The sequence below is a fragment of the Neophocaena asiaeorientalis genome, unplaced genomic scaffold, assembly GCF_003031525.2.
Source record: "Neophocaena asiaeorientalis asiaeorientalis breed wild unplaced genomic scaffold, Neophocaena_asiaeorientalis_V1.1 scaffold7, whole genome shotgun sequence".
Classification (NCBI taxonomy): Eukaryota; Metazoa; Chordata; class Mammalia; order Artiodactyla; family Phocoenidae; genus Neophocaena; species Neophocaena asiaeorientalis.
Window position 1 is genome coordinate 5,945,068 of NW_020185337.1, and position 13,766 is coordinate 5,958,833.

General features: G+C 34.9%; 1 protein-coding gene across 5 annotated transcripts in view; it reads right to left on the reverse strand.

Moving 5' to 3' along the window:
- The window catches only part of IL15 (interleukin 15), a 104,109-nt gene that overhangs the window by 59,244 nt on the left and 31,099 nt on the right, over window positions 1-13,766 (reverse strand). The gene's annotated exons all lie outside the window — the stretch shown is intronic.

Consider the following 13,766-nt stretch of genomic DNA (forward strand, 5'->3'; position numbering starts at 1 on the left):
TTTCTACCTTGTGAGACCCTGAGTTATAATAGCCAGTAAAGCTTGTCTGGACTTCTGATCTACATAACTGTGATATAATTAATGGGCGTTATTTTAAGCCACTAAGTTTGTAATGATTTGTTACACAGCATAGAAAACTAATACATAGGGCAATTTATTTAACTTCCAAAGCTTGTAAAAAACAAAGATGATAATATAAATCATAAGAAGTTGTAATGAGGAGTAAAGAGATGATGCATGCAATGTGCCTAGTACAGTATTTAGCATGCAGTAAGAATTTAAGGTGCAATCACTCTACTTTTGAATATTTTATTTTATGAAACTTCAAAGATATCTGACACATTTTGTAAGTCAGCCTTTCTGAAATCCTCTGCAAAATTATTTGGATATTACTTCTGCCTAGGTCCCCTACACCTTGAACAGACTTCACAGGTCTGTGAAATTAAAATTAAGTTTCATATGAGATCGCATAATAAAATAATCAGATGATTCACAAAATATATTTGAAAATCATTTTGGTTAATTTGTGTTTTCATCTTGTACATGCTCCATGTCAGTTGAGCATGAAAAATAATAATAATTAAAAACCCAAACTAGATATCCTTAAACAGGATTAGAATGCTGATAAATAAAAGTCAGAAGTGCTCTAGGTTGTAGTTCTCTATTACAATAAAGAACAGCTGAAGAATTACCTAAACCTGTGCAAATCTAATATCAACTTCAGCAAAACTCTCCAAATTTTAGGATCCAAACAGGAAAGATTAAGTACTTTGTGAATGTTCAATTTGCTTACATTGTTTGGTCAAAATAATGCATAGCTATGAAAGTGGAAATGTGGATTGAGAGAAAAGGGCAGAAAATTAATTATGTTGAAATATTAGTAATGGGATAAGAAACTAGAGTACTTTGAAAGAGGATAAACCATATAATAAAATTGAAAAGAGAGTGAATCTATGAGACTGCTGTCAGGATGACAGCAAAATATTTTATATACATGATCTAAATGGACTTGAGTTAAGAAAAGGTCATTACATAATGATAAAGGGGTCAATCCAACAAGAGGATACAACATTTGTAAATATTTATGCACCCAACATAGGAGCACCTAAATATATAAAGCAAATATTAATATACCTAAGGGGAGAAAAGGAAAGAAATACAGTAATGGTAGAGAACTTTAACACCCCAATTATATCAATGGATAGATCATCCAGACAGAAAATCGATACGGAAACACTTGACTTAAACGACATGTTAGGTCAGCCATCTGACCTAACAGACATATATAAAACATTCTATCCAAAAGCAGCAGAATATTTAAAAGCCCGAAGATACGAAATTGTATTGCATTTTCAAGAAAATGAAAGACTTTCCCTATAACGAGAGACTATAATCGACATATATAATTGCCTATAAACTGGAATATTTTTACTTTGCTATCACTGCTTTTATGTGTTTTTTTTTTTTAAACTGGGCAGCACCAAACCAGAAATGGTTAGGCGCGCTCCTGCTTTTACATACTGAGTCTTTTGTTCAATCTGTATCCTGTTAATACTTTTCAGAAAAATTATTGTCACTTCCAAATGTTTGAAATCCTTGTTTTTAGCAAAATGGAGAAATTTGTTTGTTTTGCCACACATACCCTCAAGATGAGGTATATAAATTATAAAGTCACTGAGACTACAAAACAACAAAGATAGATGAATGCAATAAAATAATATTTTGTTATGTCATTTAAAAAGTAAGGAGACTGGGGCTTCCCTGGTGGCGCAGTGGTTGGGAGTCCGCCTGCCGATGCAGGGGATACGGGTTCGTGCCCCGGTCCGGGAAGATCCCATGTGCCGCGGAGCGGCTGGGCCCGTGAGCCATGGCCGCTGAGCCTGCACGTCCGGAGCCTGTGCTCCGCAACAGGAGAGGCCACAACAGTGAGAGGCCCGCGTACCGCAAAAAAAAAAAAAAAAAGTAAGGAGACTAACCAGTTAGAAATGACATTGAAACTACTAGATTAAAACAAAAAAATAAAACAAAATTGCTCCCCATCACCACTCTGTGCTCTCTAAGCCTCAGCTATGCACTGAAATAAAAGAAAAATTGAATTAAAATATTTTTATCTTTTCGTCATGAAGGAATAAAAGTGATAGCTAGTAATAGGCAAGATTTACCTCCATCGCTGAACCACTGAAGATCAACTAATGAGACTTCAAAACTCTCAAATTAGTAGATTTTTTCCTCACAGATACAGACAGAACCTTTACCCATAATGCATCAGTTAGAAGATGCTGCAATATTTCCTTTATCTTACTTCATGTTATTATTTGCTAGTAATGATCACTGAAATACAAAAAAGAAAATGCAACTGCCAGCCATTGTATAAAGACTTATATTTTACCAAATGTGAAATGAAAACTCACCACGTTGCAAAGATGGCCACAACAATCCCTCCATCCCTGTGCCCTTGTACAGTATGACATCACCACTCCTTCCATAGAAAGGTGAAGTCTATTTTCCCTCCCATTAACCTGGGCTGGCCCTGTCCCAATAACTTGCTGTGACTGACAGGATGTGACAAAAATAAAATGCAACTTCCAAGGCTAGGTTGTGAGAGGCCTTGCCTCCCTGTTTCCTCCATCTTTTGAACGCTTCTGCTGTCTTGAAAGAAAATCCAGCTAGACTGCTAAATGAAAAAACTACATAGAGAGAAAAACTCAGACCACAGCCAGCCCCAAGGTCCCAGACATGTAAGTAAGGTATCTTGAATAAGCCCAGACAAGACCAGCAGAGAAACTGACCAGTCAACAAACAGAATCATGAGAAATAATAAAGCACTGTGGCTTTAAGTCAATACAGTTTAGACGGTTTGTTACCCAGCAATACATAACTGATTGACCATATATAAATTTCTAAATCACAAGATTTAGAAAATATGAGTTAGTATTCTCTTGCCAATATATCCCTCAGTCTATAATATGAAATCATCTAACTTTCTATAGCACTTTGCAGTACTTTTCACAACCTCATTTTTTCCCTAACCGTAACTTTATGAGCTAGTTATTACTATTATCCAGACTTACAGAGAAGAAAACCAAGGCTGATTAGTTCACCTAGCTAATAACTGCCCACAAAACTGTGAGTATCCTCATTAGTCTGTGAGCTACTTTAGCGGGGAGATGTCTTACGCATCTTTGTATCTTAAGCGCATGCAAGATGACAAACAGAAAGTCAATTTTGAAAAGGCTGGATGGATGGATGGATGGGTGGGTGGATGGATGGATAAATGGATGGACGAATCAACCTGTTGTTTCCTCTATTATTTTAAATATTTAAGAGAACTGATATACATGTAGCCCACCCCCATGCCCAGCCCCTCCAAAGTCTTTCTTTTTGATGCTAGTTGTTTTGGCTACTTTTCACTTAAGTTAGTACATAGATAGTTTATATTCCTGGTTGTCTTCTTTTAAGTAAAACCTAATTCATCAATGTTTTTCTCAAAATTTAGTACCTAAATTTTAGTACCTAAAACTAAACACAATATTGAATTTAAAACTACTTTCTGTAATCTGAACTCTGCAACTATAAGAAAGTAATACTCTTCGTAGATATCAAAAGTTTATCTGAAATAAGGTATCATCTTAAAAAAACAAATAAAATAATGTCTTGGTTCTAATGGGGAAAGATTAAATCTCTCTAGAAATCTGTTGTAAGAAGTAAAATGCCTGGGCTAAACTTAAGATCAATAAAATTCAGTCAGGAAAATATAATTACTCTCCAATGATCTACTTGAATTGAGGGAAATAAATGGACTCATTAATTTTAGCTAGTTTAAGAGGCTTCTTTAAATTATGCCATTGATTTTGGTTAATTTAGATAGAATTAAAGAACGCAAGTTGTTTTACTAAATTCTTCCTGTAATGCATTTATTTAGGTCAGTTTTAAAAGAATATAACACTCTCTAATCCCATAGTTAAAACATAAATAATCCCTATTCCTTGATGCCAAGTGCAGTTGGCTACAACTATGTGCTGTTTTGTTCTATCATTTATCATGATGCTCTCATAAAAAAAAAAAGTAGCACTTTTTGTTTCTGTGACACCCAGTAAGTGAAACTTTATTTGCATTAACTTCCTTAGAATTATGAAATTAGGAATTTTCAGAAACTATTATGCTAAATTCTAACCAATATTTTAAAAAACATATCTATATTAATTTTATTGAAATTACTTTTGTGTTTAGTCGCTAGAAGTCCTTGGAAAGTAACTTTACAGGGCTCACAAGAAGTAGGACATGATTTTATAAAATCTTTTTCTGGGAGAAAAACTTTTAATTTAAATATTTATGTCATTTTATTTTCACCATACAATTTGATTTTAATTAGAATACTACATATAGTATCCATATTCAGCAATGACTTTTCAAAACATATATATGTTAAAGATTAAGAATTCTAGATCTCTAGCCCAGATATCTCTGCCATGGTTCTGTTCTTTGACAATAAATTCTAGCAGGGGTTTGCAAACTGTGGCTTGATGGGGCAAATCAGGTCACAGCTTTTGTTCTACATTTTTACTTAAAAAAATTAAAATTCGTAAAAGAAGAAACTTTTGGAAGAATATGTAACAGAGACCATATCTAGCCCACAAAGACTAAAATATTTACTATCTGACCTTTTACATGAATAAGTTTGCCCATCCCCGATCAATGGATATTTCCACCTGAGTAGCCTATCACTATCTCAAACTTAATTAATCTAAAATCAAAGTTTTTCTGCCCAGACAACACCCTCTTCTAACTCTCCATTTCTCTTAAATTCAACTGAATTAAACCATGACCCTTGGGTCAGAAATAACCATGGCCAGAGTCTCTGCCTGAGCCCTGATAACCATTTCTATGCTTTTCTGTGTCACCACTGCCATTTGCCACAATTTAATCTAGGTTGGCATCACCTTAAGGCTGAATTCCTGTAACTACAATCTCTATTTCACTCTTTGATTCTGTCTGTGCTCCTCATGGGTTAATTTAAAACAACAACTTTATTCTCATCATAAATCACTTAAATTTTATCCAGTTTTCCTATTGCTTACCATTGTATGTCTAAATTATATGGCATTTTCAAAGTCCTACTTCATCAGGCACATGCATTTCCAACTTTATTTTCCATTTAAATGGTTGTCAATAAGAAGTTACTTATCTCCCTGCAGCTAGACCCATCACTTTATTGTATTCTACTTCTTCAAATATATAAAAGAAGGATATTTTTACTATCACTAATAATCATAATAAAAGAATAATTACTAACAAATATCAAGCACTGACTACTTAGTTACTGTGCTGAGCTATTTACATAGTATTAACCAATTTTTTGTTACAACAACTTTATAAGGAAGGGACTGCTATTATCATCATTCTAAATATGAGAAATCTGAGGAACAAAGATTCTTGGGCCAAAGTGGCAACACCAGGGCAGGAAACGAGGCAGCCTGGCTTGTTTCCGTGTTTTTAGCACTGTACTATACTCTCCTCAGAATTAAACCAGTGTGACCTCCTGTTTGGAAAATTCCTACTGCCTGGCTTTCCTGAGGCTCCTTGAAAATGAAGGTTGGTCTACAGTTTCTTCTACAGTAGAGAGTGAAAACACTACCTGTCTATGAAGGGTAGGCAACAGGTTGCCCTCAGGATCAGAAAGATGTGATGTAAGTAAATGTTTCAGCCAGGAGGGTAGGAAAGCTAAGAGAAACAGGTAGAAGAAGACAGGTGTGCAACAAATTCTCCATTGAGGGGTCGGTGCCCATGGTGGAATGAGTTGAGAGTGCGTTTGGTGGCAAGGCTTAGTCCTGTGCCCCAACTTTGGAATTCCTGATGGATACTGACAAGAAGGGTAGTCCCACTCCACAGGCAGCCAAATGTGGGAGAAAAATAAAGGTGAGGATTAATTAGGCAGAGAGAAGGACTGACTTAACACACCCAAGGCTCCTCACTGGAAGGAACCCAGAAGTTTCTGCCCAAATCCACAAGAGAACATAGAGGATGGCTAAGGAGAGCCAGACCTGCACGGGAGAGGTAGTGGTGAGGTGGCATAAAGGAAGATGATCCAAGTACAGCAGAGATAGCTTAACAGCATGGCCTGCATAGGTAGACTGAGGCTCAGAGGATCTGCAGTATCTATTTCTCAAAATGTCCTCCACTCTAAAGAAAATACCTCTTAACAAGGATGTGCATATATTTTTCTGGCACATGTAGCACTAAGCATTATCTCTATTACAAAATCAATCATTTAACAAGTTTTAATAAAACCACAAAGTGGTTTAATATGTATTAAAAGGTATATATCCTTTCTGTATACTTTTTTAATGCACAAATTATAGTCCCGTAGCATGAGCTTTCCATAACAGTGACAGAGAAAGCTCAATTGTCCCAGAAAGATGTGAACAATGTAAGGTTAGGTTTGCACAGAAAATTAAAATAAACTACTGTGTCAGAAAATTAAAATTAAGATCAGATAGAATAAGTAAGCTAACTAATGGTAGGTGATGGTAAGGAGGTCCATGTTTATATGCATCACGACTAGCCCTCAGTATGTGTGTGCGTATGACTGACCAAAGTATTTGGGCAACTTTTGAATATAATGCACATTAGGACACCAAGACCAAAACAAACACGCTCCACATTATCACCTACTATGAGAACTAGAAAAAAAATTTTTTAATTAGTATTTAACTCAACTCCACTCTTCCGTCCTGAGTAAACAGAGCCTTGAAAAGCAGAAGACAAACTTGTTCCTTAATCATGCTGACTGGACGAAGCAAATACATTTTTCTTTGAAGGTGCATGACATACTGAGAGTGGCACCCCGAAAAAAAAATAGGGTGTGAATTAAACCAGCGGTGCTCCAACACCTGCTGTCCCTATTTTACAAATGACGAAACTTAGAGCATCAGTAGCTAGCCTGAGTTAAATACAATGTTCCTAAGTGGTAGAGCTGGGCTTCAAATTCCAGACAGCCCAATCTCTCTTTTTTTTTTTGCGGTACGCGGGCCTCTCGCTGTTGTGGCTTCTCCCGTTGCTGAGCACAGGCTCCGGACGCGCAGGCTCAGCGGCCCCGGCTCACCGGCCTAGCCGCTCCGCGGCATGTTCGATCTTCCTGGACCGGGGCACGAACCCATGTCCCCTGCATCGGCAGGCAGACTCTCAACCACTGCGCCACTAGGGAAGCCCCCAGCCCAATCTCTTAAATGCTGCACCAACAGTGCTTCACAATGCATTTCACAAAATTCAGCATCCATTCTCTAAAAAAAAAATTCTTAATAAAAGGAACAGAATAATTATTTCTTAACATAATCAAATCTTCTTTAAACTAATACCAACTTCAAACCTACTAATAAATCACTGTAAGTGTCCCCGTTGTATTCAGGAGAAAGAATAAGATACACTGGTGGCTTTTCTTTGGAACTTTCTGGAATTTCTGATTAATAACTTAAAGCAGAAAAATAAGAAACTCTAGTTATAACCATTCAAAATGATAAGACGATTACTTATAAACTGTACAACTGCTTAACAAAACTAATAACCAGTAATTTTCATATTCATCATTCTATATCTTAGCGATATGTAAAGGAAAGTATCTAACTTAGGAATAAATATGATAAGGAATATACTAGAGCTATATGAAAATCAATAAAACTAAATTAAAAAAAGACAAATAATTTGAGAAGTAGACTTTATTTCTGGATAGAAACACTGTGTATTACAGAGATATCATTTTTTCCAAATTATTTCATAAGAAATGAAATTGGAGGTGAAATTGACATTACAATCTTTAAGTTTGGGAAAATCCACTGGTGAAAATAGAATAATTTTGAAATAGAAAAGTAATAAAGAGGAACTACAGCTAGTGGATGTTAAAATTTATCACAAAATGAAAATAAGTTTCTCACTGAAATACTGATAGCTGACTCAATGAAATATCGTAACGCTGAATCTTAAAGCAGCAGGTGAGGGAAGAGTTATTACTTAACAAAGTTTCTATGAAGCCATTGATTAGCGATTTAGGAGAAAAATTATATTCTCATCTCACCATATGACAAATTCATATGGTGAAAAAAAAAGACATCTGAAAAAAATATAAGTAAGAATCTGATTTCTGGATAGGCTTTAAAGCAATTTTTTTAAAAAAAATCAACAAAATAAATTGACAAATTTGACAAAATAAAAATTAATACGTTCTATAAGTTAAAGTATAATAAAATGATAGGGTGAACAGAGTGAAAAAAATGAGATAAATATGTTACAATGTACTTGTCCCTTATATATGAAAGGATTATAAAATTTAGTTAAGAAAAACAAAAATATATCTAAATATAAATAACAAATAATTTCAGTGAAAATGCAAACAACAGATGAACACTTTAAGGAATCCAATACCTACAGTAATCAAGAAGGCAAATGAAATTCATTTCTCACTTTTCAAATTTGGGAAAAAATTACATTTTATTGACTTTTGGGGGTGATCTCTATGTATACAGATGTCAAATTATAACATTGTACAGCTGAAACATATAATTAAAAAATAGTTTATTATCTATTTTTGTAAAGGTAATGTATTTACACGGTTGAAAAACAATAGGAAAAGGTATTCATTTAGAAATTGTACCCTGATTCTTGTCCCTGTTAACCTATTTTTCCCTTCACCTCCTCTCTCGATTTAGGCAACCATTTTTAGTTATTGAGAATGCTTGAAAGTTTCCTTATGAAATGCAAGCAAATCTAGAAATATATACTTATATTCCCACATTCCTTAAATAAAATTAAATAACAACTAGCATTTTACATGAGGTTAAATATTTTTTATGAATCAAAATACTATTTGTATTTTCTTATGCAAACTGTTCATTCATCTTTGCCCACTGTCCTGTTGCTTTGTATTTCTCCACACTCCCACAATTCCTAAAATATACTTAGAGAGAAAACTCCTGGTGATTTGAGAGGCAGATATTTTTTCCCTGCTTATTATTCTCCTTTAGAATTTCCCCAGAGTTCTTGTTTTGGTTTGGTTTGGTTTTTGCCAGCAAAAGGATTTTTTTTTTTATGAGTCAGATTTATCTTTTTATCTTTCTCTTTCTCCTTTAGATGGTGGAATTGAGTAATAGAAAAATTTCAGCTAGATTCTTTTGGATTTTCTAAGTATTAAGTCATTTACAAATAACAGTTTTACTTCCACCTTTCTAAGTTTCATAGCTCAAATTTCTTTCTCTCATCTGGCTTTGTTAACTAACAACACTGGTACAGCATCACCAGCAGGGGTGAGAGGTGGACACACTTACCTTGCTTGTACTTTGAGCAGAAGTAGCAGAAGTGCCTCTAGCGTTTGGTCATTATTTACAATGCTATCACTGGGCTGAGTTTGCGCGTGTGTTATGTGTGAACACACGGTCTGTCAGTCTGCCATGCTTATAAAATGTTTAACTCTTTCTTTATTGAGCTGTCTTTCTTTTTTGAAACATCCAGAATGGCTGTTGAATTTTGTCAAATGAGTAGAAATTAACATGTGATTTTTTTTTCCCTTAGATCAACTATTATGATGAATTATTTTAATAGAATTCATAATCTTTCATCCCTGGAATGAACCCTACTTCATCATGATATATAAGCCCTCTAATGAGCTGCTGCTAATAATTTTCTGAAGAGTTTTTCATTGATGTTCTTAAATAAAACTGGGAATAGTTTTCTTCTTGTGAAATTCTGACCAAGTTTAGGTGCCAATGATAGTCTCCTTAAAGTGTTCATCTGTTGTTTGCATTTTCACTGAAAATAATTTGAGTTTGTATTCCTCTGGAAGGGTTTAAATCACACTGAAATAATCTCTTCTTGAAAAAAAAATCATTGGATAGGATGTAACTCGCAAATGATGCATACTGTCATATCTAGGTAACTAATCTTGAGCTGTAATCTTGAGTTACAATTTTAAAAGATACATGTAATATCTAAGGTAACAAATACAAAGAGTAAAACACTATTAATTAATGAATTAGTAGAGGAAACAGTGATAGTAAAAAGTCGATTCATCCGAATTAAGGCAAGAAAGGAAGAACAAAACTACGTAAAGAGATGGGTCATTTGTTATAAAGCAGAAACTAACACACCATTGTAAAGCAATTATACCCCAATAAAGTTGTTAAAAAAAAAAAAAAAAAAAAAGAGATGGGTCAAATGGAAACAAAGAGTAAACTGGTAGATATAAACACAGCTATATGAGTAATTATATTAAATGAAAATGGATTAAATGCTCTATGTAAAAGACTAAGTAAGATTGCCAGATTAAATTAAAAACAAAAATGTAAAACCTATGGTTTTAGAAGGCACACTTGTAACATAAGGGCAAAGACAGGCTGAAAGTAAATGGAAGGACCAAAAAGCAAGTCATTACAGTTAAAGGACTAAAATTATTCAGTGTTTATTATCTGAAAGAATTCTGGCTGTAAAATCAATACCAAAAAAATAATTCTTAATTTATTTTCTCAATTCTCAATTGTGTGAAATTCTCAATTGTCTGAAAAATAAACGATACGCTTTTTGAATAACTCAGGAATCAGAGAAGAAATTCCAATGGAATTCAGGCAAACAATAAAGATATGAAATCATCATTAGGCACAGAAAAAGGATTCTATTAAATAGAGCAATTCCGGGAAGCAAGAGAAGGTAAAAATGGGAAAGCAGCAGGAAAGGGGTGAAGCCCATAGAAGAACGTGTCGTGGGGCTTGCCGTTCCTACGTGCACAGAGCTACAGAAGAGTCACCCCCAGACAGAGGAAGGGGCGAGAATGTGTTACTAATTCCTGCATCCCATTGGTCAAAGATTAGCCAGACAGCCCGTTTACTTGTCCACATTTCCATGTCAGGAGGAAACCCCAGGCAGGAAACTCAGGATGTGAGCAAGTGCACCCACCCCACCTGTCAGGATGTACTTTGTGGAGTCCATCAGAGATTACAAGAAGCTGCTACGCACCAGTTCTGACCTCTTCCAGCTTTGTCACTGGAAGCTACCACTGGGGGACACAGCCCCTTCCTACCAATGCATTTCCCTCCTTTTTGAAAGATGTGCTTTCTGAGATCTTCCACCCATGGGCACAAAGAATTTTTCTCCATTTCTCCCAGCAATGAATCCCTATTCAACCTCAGTCCCCACTCAGAACTGGGCTCTTTCCTTCTTGTTGGTGATTGTTGACAGCTGTCATCACTGGGCCCCCTCCATACTTCCATTCCTCTCTGTCCCTCCAGTGGAACTTCCTGTGCAAATTCTCTAGCCTCAGTTGCTTTTGCCTATACTCCACATGGTTTGGACTTTAGAGCTTTTCACTATCTCTGAGTTTTGCTTTAGACTTAGTTTGTGGGTCTTTCCACAATCCCATTCTACATGATTTCCGAGAGAATTACATTTGGTCCAATCCCCTGCTCATTATGGAACCAGGAAGGATTGTTTTGTCCATCGCCAGATGAATGGATAAAGAAGATGTGGCACATATATACAATGGAATATGACTCAGCCATAAAAAGAAATGAAACTGAGTTATTTGTAGTGAGATGGATGGACCTAGAGACTGTCATACAGAGTGCAGTAAGTCAGAAAGAGAAAAACAAATACCGTATGCTAACACATATATATGGAATCTAAAAAAAGAAAAAATATGGTTCTGAAGAACCTAGGGGCAGGACAGGAATAAAGACACAGAGGTAGAGAATGGACTTGAGGACACAGGGAGGGGGAAGGGTAAGCTGGGACGAAGTGAGAGAGTGGCATGGACATATATACACCACCAAATGTAAAATAGATAGCTAGTGGGAAGCAGCTGCATAGCACAGGGAGACCAGCTGGGTGCTTTGTGTCCACCTAGAGGGGTGGGATAGGGAGGGTGGGAGGGAGACTCAAGAGGAAGGAGATATGGGAATATATGTTTATGCAGAGTTCATTCACTTTATTATACAGCAGAAACTAACACACCATTGTAAAGCAATTATACTCCAATAAAGATGTTTAAAAAAAAAAAGCTGTTAATGTCAGAACTGATGAGGATGAAATGTCACCAAGACTCACAAAGGGATGACAAAGATATAAATTTGTACATATTTTCTGGAGTATGTCTTGAGCACCATTAAAATATTTACAACTTTAAACATTTTAATTCTCCTCCTAGAAAATTTTCCTAATAAAATTTTCAGAAATCTGGTCAGGGATTTATTCAAAAATATATTTACTGAAGTATTATTTTAATAACCACAAATTAATGAGATTATAATCAGTTGTGATATATTTTAAATTGGAGTATTATATACACATTAAAAATAATATTAACTTATGTAATATCACAGGGAAATGTCACAGTTTATTGTTAAATAGACAAAAGTACAAGGCAAATTTTCAATAATTTTTATATCAACCATGTAGAAAAAATAGCCCTGGAAAGAATCACGTAATAAGCTGCCTCTTAGTTATTGCATTACTGGCGATGTTTTTCCCACTTTACACTTTCCTATAGTTTTCATCATACTAGAGTGAGCACGTTACTTTGATAATCAGAAAGATAATAAGAAATAAAACAAAAAAATAAAAATAAAATCTTGAGACCCTTCCTCACACCAGATAAGAACAGCTATCACTGGCCTCCACAAATAACCACAACATAGTATGATTATTTAAGTACCCAAAAGGAAGCTTCGGTTTTTAAGTACCACAAAGGAAGCTGCTCTGAATTTTTATTAAGAATCCCTAAACTCAAGAAACAACCTACTCAAAAACTAGGAATCAAGGAGAATTCTGAAAAAGAGAAAGCACTTTTTCATGACTTCAAAACAACTCAGGGGAGATTCCTGTTTAATTTCTTGCATATTTCAAGTATGATTTCACTTAAAGAAAATTCCCCTGGCTTTTGCCCCAGAATTGATCATAATGGATTTTTTAAAAATAATATGTTTATTTATTTTCACAAACAGTGACAAGACAATTTAGAGCTATGTTGCTATTACAAAAATGTCCCAGTTCTACTCCTCAACATCCAAAATGCCCTCCTGCTTCTTCTTTGAGCCATCAGTGGTAGCAATACATAAAATGCGTTTAACCCTAAGACTGTCAGTAAGTTATTTCTCGAGTTTAGGGGATTCCCTATAAAAAATCTAGGAAACAGAGCAATTTCAAAGAAGCACATGAAGTTAGAGGATATGTTTCACTTTGTAGGCAATTATGAGCAGAGGACATTTTCTTCACACTTTTTCTTCCAGTTTATATTTACTTCATTATTTTCTGATGCCAGAAATGATTGCACAAGAGAGGAATTACTTGTTTCCTCTTAGGATTCTTATAAAGAGTTTCACTTTTCATAAACCCCTGTATTTACTCTACTGCTTACCCTGATCTATACAAATGATTCAGAAAATTTTCTAAAGGAGTTAAATATTATAACTGAAAGTAAAAATTAAATGCATGTGTTCACTTTATCAAGAAGTCAGTTCCTTTGATTTCCATTTCTGCAGCTTTATTTTGTTTAGTTCTTGAGACTGTACTTGATTTTACATCATTCTCAAACATGTTTCAAAAGTTTCAAATAGTCATTCAAGAACTCTAATCTACATTATTCTCTAATTTCCTTACACTTGTAAAATCATTCAGAAATTTGATAGTTGCATTACATTTATTATTTAATTTTAAGCACCCCAGTTCCTTTAAAATTAATAATAGAAAAAAGTGAGATGCAGAATGTCTTCATCTAATATGCCAAGGACTGG